Source organism: Asterias amurensis, chromosome 20 (assembly GCF_032118995.1).
Source record: "Asterias amurensis chromosome 20, ASM3211899v1".
In the NCBI taxonomy this organism is placed as follows: Eukaryota; Metazoa; Echinodermata; class Asteroidea; order Forcipulatida; family Asteriidae; genus Asterias; species Asterias amurensis.
In genome coordinates, this window is record NC_092667.1 from 3,181,199 (window position 1) to 3,191,724 (window position 10,526).

A 10,526-nucleotide genomic window follows, 5' to 3' on the forward strand; every position below is an offset into this window, starting at 1 on the left:
TTCAACCCCAAAAATCATTTACAAATTTACCCAGTCAGTTTCCTTGTGGTTTATATTGATATCTAAAACATCTTAAGTTACAATATTTTTCTTTAGCGAGTATTTTGTAATTTGCCTTAAAGTGTAAACTTGTGTGCATTCCTAAAGCGTGTTTGTATAGATTGTATTTATTATTATTTCTTTAAAGGCTCTACCTTTGTTAATTGTCAAAGACAAGTCGTCTCATTAGGTGTATCTCAACATATGCATAAAATAAAAAATCTGTGAACATTTGAACTCAATTGGTCATTGAGGTTTGGAGAAAATAATGAAGGAAAAAACACCCTCGTCACACAAGTGCTTTCAGATGCTTGAATTTGTGACCTCAACTGATGTCTCGAATTCAGTTAAAATATTTAAGTGAGAAATTACTTCTTTCACAAAAACTACCTCACTGTAGTTTTTATGCCAACAATTTTATTTAGTTATTACCAACGGTGTCCGGTGCCTTTGACTGAAGTCTACGGTAAAATATGGTCTATTGAAACAGTTACAGTTTGTGGCTGTTAAATAAACAATTTCAAGATAAGGCTAAATGTTATTGTTTGAAATAATAATAATAATATTAATCAATATTAATCATCACTAGTTGTATTATAGTATATCTGTTACCCTCTGGTAGGTCCCCTTTAAAATCAAATAACAAAAAGCCTAATGTTGCCATTATCTGTCATATTTATACAAAGATGCTCATAAGTTGTAAACTTTGAATACCCTATGACTCGAGAAATGGCACACGATTATTGCTTAAAGCCAGTGGACACTATTGGTAATTGTCAAAGCCTTCACAGTTGGTGTGTCTCAACATATGCATAAAATAACAAACCTGTGAAAATTTGAGCTCAATCGGTCATCGAACTTGCGAGATAAAAATGAAAGAAAAAACACCCTTGTCACACGAAGTTGTGTGCGTTTAGATGGTTGATTTCGAGACCTCAAGTTCTAAACTTGAGGTCTTGAAACCAAATTCGTGGAAAATTACTTCTTTCTCGAAAACTATGGCACCTCAGAGAGAGCTGTTTCTCACAATGTTTTATATCATCAACCTCTCCCCATTACTCGTCACCAAGAAAGGTTTTATGCTAATAATTATTTTGAGTAATTACCAATAGTGTCTACTGCCTTTAATGATGGTGGTATGTGTACCTTGAATGAAGATGGTACACCAAGTTGTTGCTTTCCCTCTAACCTACAAGTCAACTGTTTAAATTACATGAGTAGCTTTAATCTTTTTACAATGATTAAATAGTGTATAAATTGTCAGACTCAAACATTTCGGTTATTCTTTATGTAATAATACGCCTTAAGAACATCTGATATTAAATTTATTATATTCTTCAAATCAAGTTTTGTTTCCCTTTTGTTTGAATGAAGACATTTATGTTGACGCATTGGATATTTTGGATTACTACTTAATGCCCAGTCTTAGTATATAAAACACCAATGCTTCATCATAACTATTTAGGCTCCCCCAACGCATTCCCAACCAACCCCCTCGATGAAGCCCCGCCCTTCCTACCTCCGAATCTGCTTAGATATTGTTCTTTTTGAGAGTGAATTCCGTTTGAAAACACAAAACCCCTTTTAAAACCTTCCATAGGCCTACTTCCCTTTCACATTTTCAACAGAAAAGTCACTTTGTATTAGTTTGTTCGTAGTTACTTATTAATTCATCCCTATTGACGAGTCGTGTCCTTACAACCCCCCCCCAAACAAAATGTGTACAGTATATGCAAATTAGTGGTGACACGTCGCGACGGCGGCCTACGTCAGTGGTCTACGTAGGCCTACGTCATGGAAATCGCCGCCATATTGGAAAGAAAATGGCTGAAGGCTGAAAAAGACTCTTGTCGCTGCAAGTTTTTCACATGTTATTAACAATTCAGCGGGCGAACCTTCTACAAAGATAGCGAGGTAAGTTTGTAAAACTGTATAGCTTCTCTGGGGGACTTCCTGGTGTGAATATTGGTGTGTGAAACGGTCAAAATGATGCAAACATACGTGCTTCCTGTCGTCGAAGCGGCAAGTTTGAAATGCACGTGAAAAAATCGGCAAGGAAAAACAATTCAGCTGTTTTAAGACTTCATGACTTCTGTCTTGAGAAAATGCTAGCGTAAAATCAATACTGTGATACATAGCGATGGAAAACGTGTCTGGTCTTTTTTTGTTGGGGGGGGGGGGTTAGAAGGTGCTAGGACTGGGGGGAGGGGGGGCGTCGGCGAAACAAAAAAAATGAGGCAAATAATTAGTAATCACTATCATCAACACTACATGACTACATGACTATGACCATGGCTTTGAACATGTTTTAAGCCTACCTAGGACTAGGTTACAGGTTGTAAGAAAGAAAAATTAGAGATACTGACTTAAAATATTTCTTCTCATTATTATTATTCTATTACAACTCTACTATGAAATTGGGCCTAGGTCTGAGGTACAGGTAGGGGTCTAATATTTTGGACCTCCTTAACGCTATACGTTTTTAAAATCGGCATTGATAGGTGAAAGTTTTCAACCGTTCGTCATCAATAACTAAAATTTCCTTTGTACTACATTCCCGAAACTTTCACCACACACTCAATATACATTCATGATGCTTGTATGGCCTTTTTGTTGAGTTAAATTAAAAAACATCTTCAAAAATAGACATTTTCTGCTCGGTACTCACTGTTGTTTTTCTGCCACATCGCACAGAATTTTGACTTTTCAATATATGCTCAACGCTTTATCTTTTGGTCACTTGGCTACCAGGCGCTGTACACGTGGGCACCAGCCTACTCGCTTGCTGAACTGCCGAGCCACGACCGAGTTGGACTAAACCATTCTGTAGAAGGGGTGTTATGCGGCAGTGCGTGTGCGCTATATTAGTGAACGGCGGGCATCGTAAGCGGACAGGCTTGTGGATTTATCAAATTTTGCGCAACAATTTGTACAAGGCTAGTCTTGTCTATCAAATTTTTCCCGAAAGTGTGTACAAGGCTTGTGTAGTTATCAAATTTTGCCTACACTGTTTACATATTTCAAGTTCTGTTTTATATGTACGGAAATGAAAGCTAATTAATTTTCACACTTTGCGTTTAATGCAGAAAGATGTACAGCCACACCAACCCATGCACCGAGGACCAAGAACCCGTCCAAGAATTAACCAAGAGGCATAATCACCACTCATCATGGGAGTGTAAAGACCAACAAATGGTCTAAATTCAAGGTAATGAGAGACTCTTATAGACAGTCCTTTTGTTCACAGTTCTCGCTAGTAGTGCGCATACTCAGGCCTACATGTGCAATACTGAGCATGTGCGCGCATGGTCAGAGACATAAAAAAGGACATCTTTCATATGTTATAGCTATAACTTCTAAGTGGAAAGAAAGTCGTGATACAAATGTTATTTTTGGTGTCATGTCCATGTTTGCTTGGAATTGCCCATCTTAGTTGCTGCAATCAAATAATCATGCAAGTCTAAGATACAAGAATATGCAGAAAAATACCATAACCATATTTTTCTATGTAGTAAAGAGCACTGCTACATGAAGTATTATTTAGTTCAATGTTTCTCAAACAGTTTCAAAACATTTTAAGGGATTTCATTATTGTACCTAACGCCTGTTTAACAAAGTAAAGATTGCATTTTGATTTCACACTTTGCGTTTTGTACAGATAGATGTACAGGCACACCAACCCATGCATCCACCAAGAACCCGTCCAAGTAACCAAGAGGCATTATCACCACTCATCATGGGAGATGAAGACGAACAAATGGTCTAAATTCAAGGTATGAGAGACTTTTAGACAAACCTTTTGTTCACAGTTTCACAGTGTGCTCAGGCCTTGGTGTGCAATACTGAGCATGTGTTCTCACGCTCAGAGACACAAACAAGGGATGTTATATTATTTGCCACCAGCATCTCAAAAGTCTCCCAGTTATACTCAAAATTTATTTTTGGATGTCCTCTAAATTCCAAGTAAGCTTCATGAAAGATGTTGATTCTGGGTGGGGTATTTAATTACACCAAGCATCATTAGCCTCCCATAGTTTGACAGTGTCTAAGCCCCCATGGTACACCCATGAATAAAATCCATGTGCATGTATGTACCTTTAAAAATGAAAGGCATTATGGTCCCTTAACCAATCCCCCCCCCCTCCCCAACAGTGGAAAGCAATGTCGCCCCTGTGTGGATTGTCCCACCCCCTGCAGGATGAAAAGGCTAAATTTGAAACTGAAATATAGTGCTTGCAATGGTGTACTTAACTACAAGATTATAAGTGCTTTTGCGATACTCTGTTCAATCAGGTTATTAAACGAAGACTAATGCAAGAATAATTGCCTTGTTTTACATAAGAACCAACTGCGAGGTGGCATAACAACCACATCTCTTAAGGGACCCATGTCATCCATGAAGCAGCAACAGTGTCAGTTCGCTAGCAAGGCCAACGCACCCAGGGAGATTCAAGCTCAACTGAATGGAGGGCTGAGGTGGATATGTTGAGGTACGTAATCAACTTTATTTATAAAAATATTTTGCAGCATGCAACTTTTAAGAAGAAAAAAAAGTGTTCATGCAGCAGATTGTCTTTTGAAGAGTTTAGTACAAACTATTAAAGATAACCTAGTTCCTAAGAGCATTTCGATTTCAGATGTATGGTTATATTTTGTGTGCAAAATGTTTCACTATAATTTGGAACACAAAGTAGTAGTGTGACTGAATGTGAAGGTCGAGAATTGGTTTGTCATCATCACAAATTACTCTAACTTCACCTATACAGGCTTTTACTTCTTCTAGTTCAAATACGGCAAACTTTAATACCAAGAAATAGCTTTAAGCTAAAACAATAAGTAACCTTTACTCAACACCAGTATTTTTTTACACACTTTGGAAAAACAATTGACATATTAAAAGACTTTAGCCTTATGGTTTTTGCCTGATAATGTGGGCAGGCTATAGCCTTATGGTTTTATCAAATTTTGCTTGAAAATGGTTGCAAGGCTGAAAATGTGGGCAAGGCTATAGCCTTATGGTTTCATCAAATTTTGCTTGAAAATGGTTGCAAGGCTATATAGCCTTATGGTTTTTACCTGAAAATGTTTGCAAGGCCTTATGGTTTTATCAAATTTTGGTTGAAAATGGTTGCAAGGCTATAGCCTTATGGTTTTTGCCTGAAAATGTAGGCAAGGCTATAGCCTTACGGTTTTATCAAATTTTGCTTGAAAATGGTTGCAAGGCTATATAGCCTTATGGTTTTTACCTGAAAATGTTTGCAAGGCCTTATGGTTTTATCAAATTTTGGTTGAAAATGTTTGCAAGGCTATATATATATAATAAGCCTTACGGTTTTATCAAATTTTGCTTGAAAACTCGTAATTTTTGTTTTCGGTGCTGCCTACAACACTCCTCGGTCACCCCTGTTAAAAAGTTAACATGCATGTTGTTATTGTTTTTTTTTCTTGTAGGCTTCATCTGGAGGCGATCTCTCTGTCACCTTGCTGATCCAAGCCTCGACCTCTCTAGTTGCTCCTGAGTTGGAGGTTGCCCTGCTGCTACCACTTCATCATCACCGGGACATCGAAACAAATTGATACAACTGCTGACTACCCCTTGTGACGTTGTCTATGTCTGCCCAGATTGAATAAAACTGCTGGACTTGGCCTACTTACCCCTTCCTTGTGATTTTTTTCAATTTTCAACAAAAGTTTGATAAAACTGCTGGACTTAACAAGTTGTGTACCTATGAAATTTGACCCTAGAATGCACTAAGCTATTGCATATTGTAACACAAAAATACGGAGGAATTAAACATATTTTTATTCCAGGCATCGGTTCTTTACGAAAACACAAATCAGAAAAAATCTCCAGACGAGCACGTTTCCCAATCTGCTTCTACTATCAAATTTTGCTTGATAATGGTTGCAAGGCCTTATGGTTTTTGCCTGAAAATGTAGGCAAGGCTATAAGCCTTATGGTTTTATCAAATTTTGCTTGAAAATGGTTGCCTTATGGTTTTTGCCTGAAAATGTAGGCAAGGCTATAGTCTTATGGTTTTATCAAATTTTGCTTGGAAATGTGTGCAAGGCTATAGCCTTATGGTTTTTGCCTGAAAATGTAGGCCTTATGGTTTTATCAAATTTTGCTTGAAAATGGTTGCAAGGTTTTGTCAAATTTTGCTTGGAAATGTGTGCAAAGCTATAGCCTTATGGTTTTTGCTTGAAAATGGTTGCAAGGCTATAGCCTTACGGTTTTTGCCTGAAAATGTAGGCAAGGCTATAGCCTTATGGTTTTATCAAATTTTGCTTGAAAATGGTTGCAAGGCTATATAGCCTTATGGTTTTATCAAATTTTGCTTGAAAATGGTTGCAAGGCTATAGCCTTATGGTTTTATCAAATTTTGCTTGAAAATGGTTGCAAGGCTATGGTTTTATCAAATTTTGCTTGAAAATGGTTGCAAGGCTATAGCCTTATGGTTTTTGCCTGAAAATGTAGGCAAGGCTATAGCCTTATGGTTTTATCAAATTTTGCTTGAAAATGGTTGCAAGGCCTTATGGTTTTTGCCTGAAAATGTAGGCAAGGCTATAGCCTTATGGTTTTATCAAATTTTGCTTGAAAATGGTTGCAAGGCCTTATGGTTTTTGCCTGAAAATGTAGGCAAGGCTTTAGCCTTATGGTTTTATCAAATTTTGCCTGAAAATGTAGGCAAGGCTATAGCCTTATGGTTTTATCAAATTTTGCTTGAAAATGGTTGCAAGGCTATAGCCTTATGGTTTTTGCCTGAAAATGTAGGCAAGGCTATAGCCTTATGGTTTTTGCCTGAAAATGTAGGCAAGGCTATAGCCTTATGGTTTTATCAAATTTTGCTTGAAAATGTGTGCAAGGCTATAGCCTAATGGTTTTTGCCTGAAAATGTAGGCAAGGATATAGCCTTATGGTTTTTGCCTGAAAATGTAGGCAAGGCTATAGCCTTATGGTTTTTGCCTGAAAATGTAGGCCTTATGGTTTTATCAAATTTTGCTTGAAAATGGTTGCAAGGCTATAAGCCTTATGGTTTTTGCCTGAAAATGTAGGCAAGGCTATAGCCTTATGGTTTTTGCCTGAAAATGTAGGCAAGGCTATAGCCTTATGGTTTTTGCCTGAAAATGTAGGCCTTATGGTTTTATCAAATTTTGCTTGGAAATGTGTGCAAGGCTATAGCCTAATGGTTTTTGCCTGAAAATGTAGGCAAGGCTATAGCCTTATGGTTTTTGCCTGAAAATGTAGGCCTATGGTTTTATCAAATTTTGCTTGAAAATGGTTGCAAGGTTTTGTCAAATTTTGCTTGGAAATGTGTGCAAAGCATATAGCCTTATGGTTTTTGCTTGAAAATGGTTGCAAGGCTATAGCCTTATGGTTTTTGCCTGAAAATGTAGGCAAGGCTATAGCCTTATGGTTTTATCAAATTTTGCTTGAAAATGGTTGCAAGGCTATAGCCTTATGGTTTTATCAAATTTTGCTTGAAAATGGTTGCAAGGCTATGGTTTTATCAAATTTTGCTTGAAAATGGTTGCAAGGCTATAGCCTTATGGTTTTTGCCTGAAAATGTAGGCAAGGCTATAGCCTTATGGTTTTATCAAATTTTGCTTGAAAATGGTTGCAAGGCCTTATGGTTTTTGCCTGAAAATGTAGGCAAGGCTATAGCCTTATGGTTTTATCGAATTTTGCTTGAAAATGGTTGCAAGGCCTTATGGTTTTTGCCTGAAAATGTAGGCAAGGCTATAGCCTTATGGTTTTTGCCTGAAAATGTAGGCAAGGCTTTAGCCTTATGGTTTTATCAAATTTTGCTTGAAAATGGTTGCAAGGCTATAGCCTTATGGTTTTATCAAATTTTGCCTGAAAATGTAGGCAAGGCTATAGCCTTATGGTTTTTGCCTGAAAATGTAGGCAAGGCTATAGCCTTATGGTTTTATCAAATTTTGCTTGAAAATGGTTGCAAGGCTATAGCCTTATGGTTTTTGCCTGAAAATGTAGGCAAGGCTATAGCCTTATGGTTTTTGCCTGAAAATGTAGGCAAGGCCTTATGGTTTTATCAAATTTTGCTTGAAAATGGTTGCAAGGCTATAGCCTTATGGTTTTATCAAATTTTGCTTGAAAATGGTTGCAAGGCCTTATGGTTTTTGCCTGAAAATGGTTGCAAGGCTATAGCCTTATGGTTTTATCAAATTTTGCTTGAAAATGGTTGCAAGGCTATAGCCTTATGGTTTTATCAAGTTTTGCTTGAAAATGGTTGCAAGGCTATAGCCTTATGGTTTTTGCTTGAAAATGGTTGCAAGGCTATAGCCTTATGGTTTTATCAAATTTTGCGTTGAAATGTGTGCAAGGCTATAGCCTTATGGTTTGTTCAAATTTTGCTTGAAAATGGTTGCAAGGCTATAGCCTTATGGTTTTTGCTTGAAAATGGTTGCAAGGCTATAGCCTTATGGTTTTATCAAATTTTGCTTGAAAATGGTTGCAAGGCTATAGCCTTATGGTTTTTGCCTGAAAATGTAGGCAAGGCTATAGCCTTATGGTTTTTGCTTGAAAATGGTTGCAAGGCTATAGCCTTATGGTTTTATCAAGTTTTGCGTTGAAATGTGTGCAAGGCTATAGCCTTATGGTTTTATCAAATTTTGCTTGAAAATGGTTGCAAGGCTATAGCCTTATGGTTTTTGCCTGAAAATGTAGGCAAGGCTATAGCCTTATGGTTTTATCAAATTTTGCTTGAAAATGGTTGCAAGGCTATAGCCTTATGGTTTTTGCCTGAAAATGTAGGCAAGGCTATAGCCTTATGGTTTTTGCCTGAAAATGTAGGCAAGGCCTTATGGTTTTATCAAATTTTGCTTGAAAATGGTTGCAAGGCTATAGCCTTATGGTTTTATCAAATTTTGCTTGAAAATGGTTGCAAGGCCTTATGGTTTTTGCCTGAAAATGGTTGCAAGGCTATAGCCTTATGGTTTTATCAAATTTTGCTTGAAAATGGTTGCAAGGCTATAGCCTTATGGTTTTATCAAGTTTTGCTTGAAAATGGTTGCAAGGCTATAGCCTTATGGTTTTTGCTTGAAAATGGTTGCAAGGCTATAGCCTTATGGTTTTATCAAATTTTGCGTTGAAATGTGTGCAAGGCTATAGCCTTATGGTTTGTTCAAATTTTGCTTGAAAATGGTTGCAAGGCTATAGCCTTATGGTTTTTGCTTGAAAATGGTTGCAAGGCTATAGCCTTATGGTTTTATCAAATTTTGCTTGAAAATGGTTGCCTTATGGTTTTTGCCTGAAAATGTAGGCAAGGCTATAGCCTTATGGTTTTTGCTTGAAAATGGTTGCAAGGCTATAGCCTTATGGTTTTATCAAATTTTGCGTTGAAATGTGTGCAAGGCTATAGCCTTATGGTTTTATCAAATTTTGCTTGAAAATGGTTGCAAGGCTATAGCCTTATGGTTTTTGCCTGAAAATGTAGGCAAGGCTATAGCCTTATGGTTTTTGCCTGAAAATGTAGGCAAGGCTATAGCCTTATGGTTTTATCAAATTTTGCTTGAAAATGGTTGCAAGGCTATAGCCTTATGGTTTTATCAAATTTTGCTTGAAAATGGTTGCAAGGCTATAGCCTTATGGTTTTATCAAATTTTGCTTGAAAATGGTTGCAAGGCTATAGCCTTATGGTTTTATCAAATTTTGCGTTGAAATGTGTGCAAGGCTATAGCCTTATGGTTTTATCAAATTTTGCTTGAAAATGGTTGCAAGGCTATAGCCTTATGGTTTTTGCCTGAAAATGTAGGCAAGGCTATAGCCTTATGGTTTTTGCTTGAAAATGGTTGCAAGGCTATAGCCTTATGGTTTTATCAAATTTTGCTTGAAAATGGTTGCAAGGCTATAGCCTTATGGTTTTATCAAATTTTGCGTTGAAATGTGTGCAAGGCTATAGCCTTATGGTTTGTTCAAATTTTGCTTGAAAATGGTTGCAAGGCTATAGCCTTATGGTTTTTGCTTGAAAATGGTTGCCTTATGGTTTTTGCCTGAAAATGTAGGCAAGGCTATAGCCTTATGGTTTTTGCTTGAAAATGGTTGCAAGGCTATAGCCTTATGGTTTTATCAAATTTTGCGTTGAAATGTGTGCAAGGCTATAGCCTTATGGTTTTATCAAATTTTGCTTGAAAATGGTTGCAAGGCTATAGCCTTATGGTTTTTGCCTGAAAATGTAGGCAAGGCTATAGCCTTATGGTTTTTGCCTGAAAATGTAGGCAAGGCTATAGCCTTATGGTTTTATCAAATTTTGCTTGAAAATGGTTGCAAGGCTATAGCCTTATGGTTTTATCAAATTTTGCTTGAAAATGGTTGCAAGGCTATAGCCTTATGGTTTTATCAAATTTTGCTTGAAAATGGTTGCAAGGCTATAGCCTTATGGTTTTATCAAATTTTGCGTTGAAATGTGTGCAAGGCTATAGCCTTATGGTTTTATCAAATTTTGCTTGAAAATGGTTGCAAGGCT

At 37.1% G+C, this 10,526-nt stretch overlaps 1 long non-coding RNA gene across 2 annotated transcripts; it reads left to right on the forward strand.

Moving 5' to 3' along the window:
• Positions 1-1,850: 1,850 nt before the first annotated feature.
• Positions 1,851-9,997, forward strand: LOC139952586 (uncharacterized). 2 transcript variants are annotated; one of them, XR_011787904.1, is made up of 6 exons: positions 1,851-1,953; positions 3,126-3,247; positions 3,698-3,812; positions 4,382-4,529; positions 5,491-6,951; positions 7,174-9,997. It is a non-coding gene; the product is annotated as an uncharacterized lncRNA (long non-coding RNA). The 2 variants fall into 2 exon arrangements; XR_011787903.1 differs by having other exon boundaries at positions 5,491-9,997.
• The last annotated feature ends 529 nt before the right edge of the window (positions 9,998-10,526 follow it).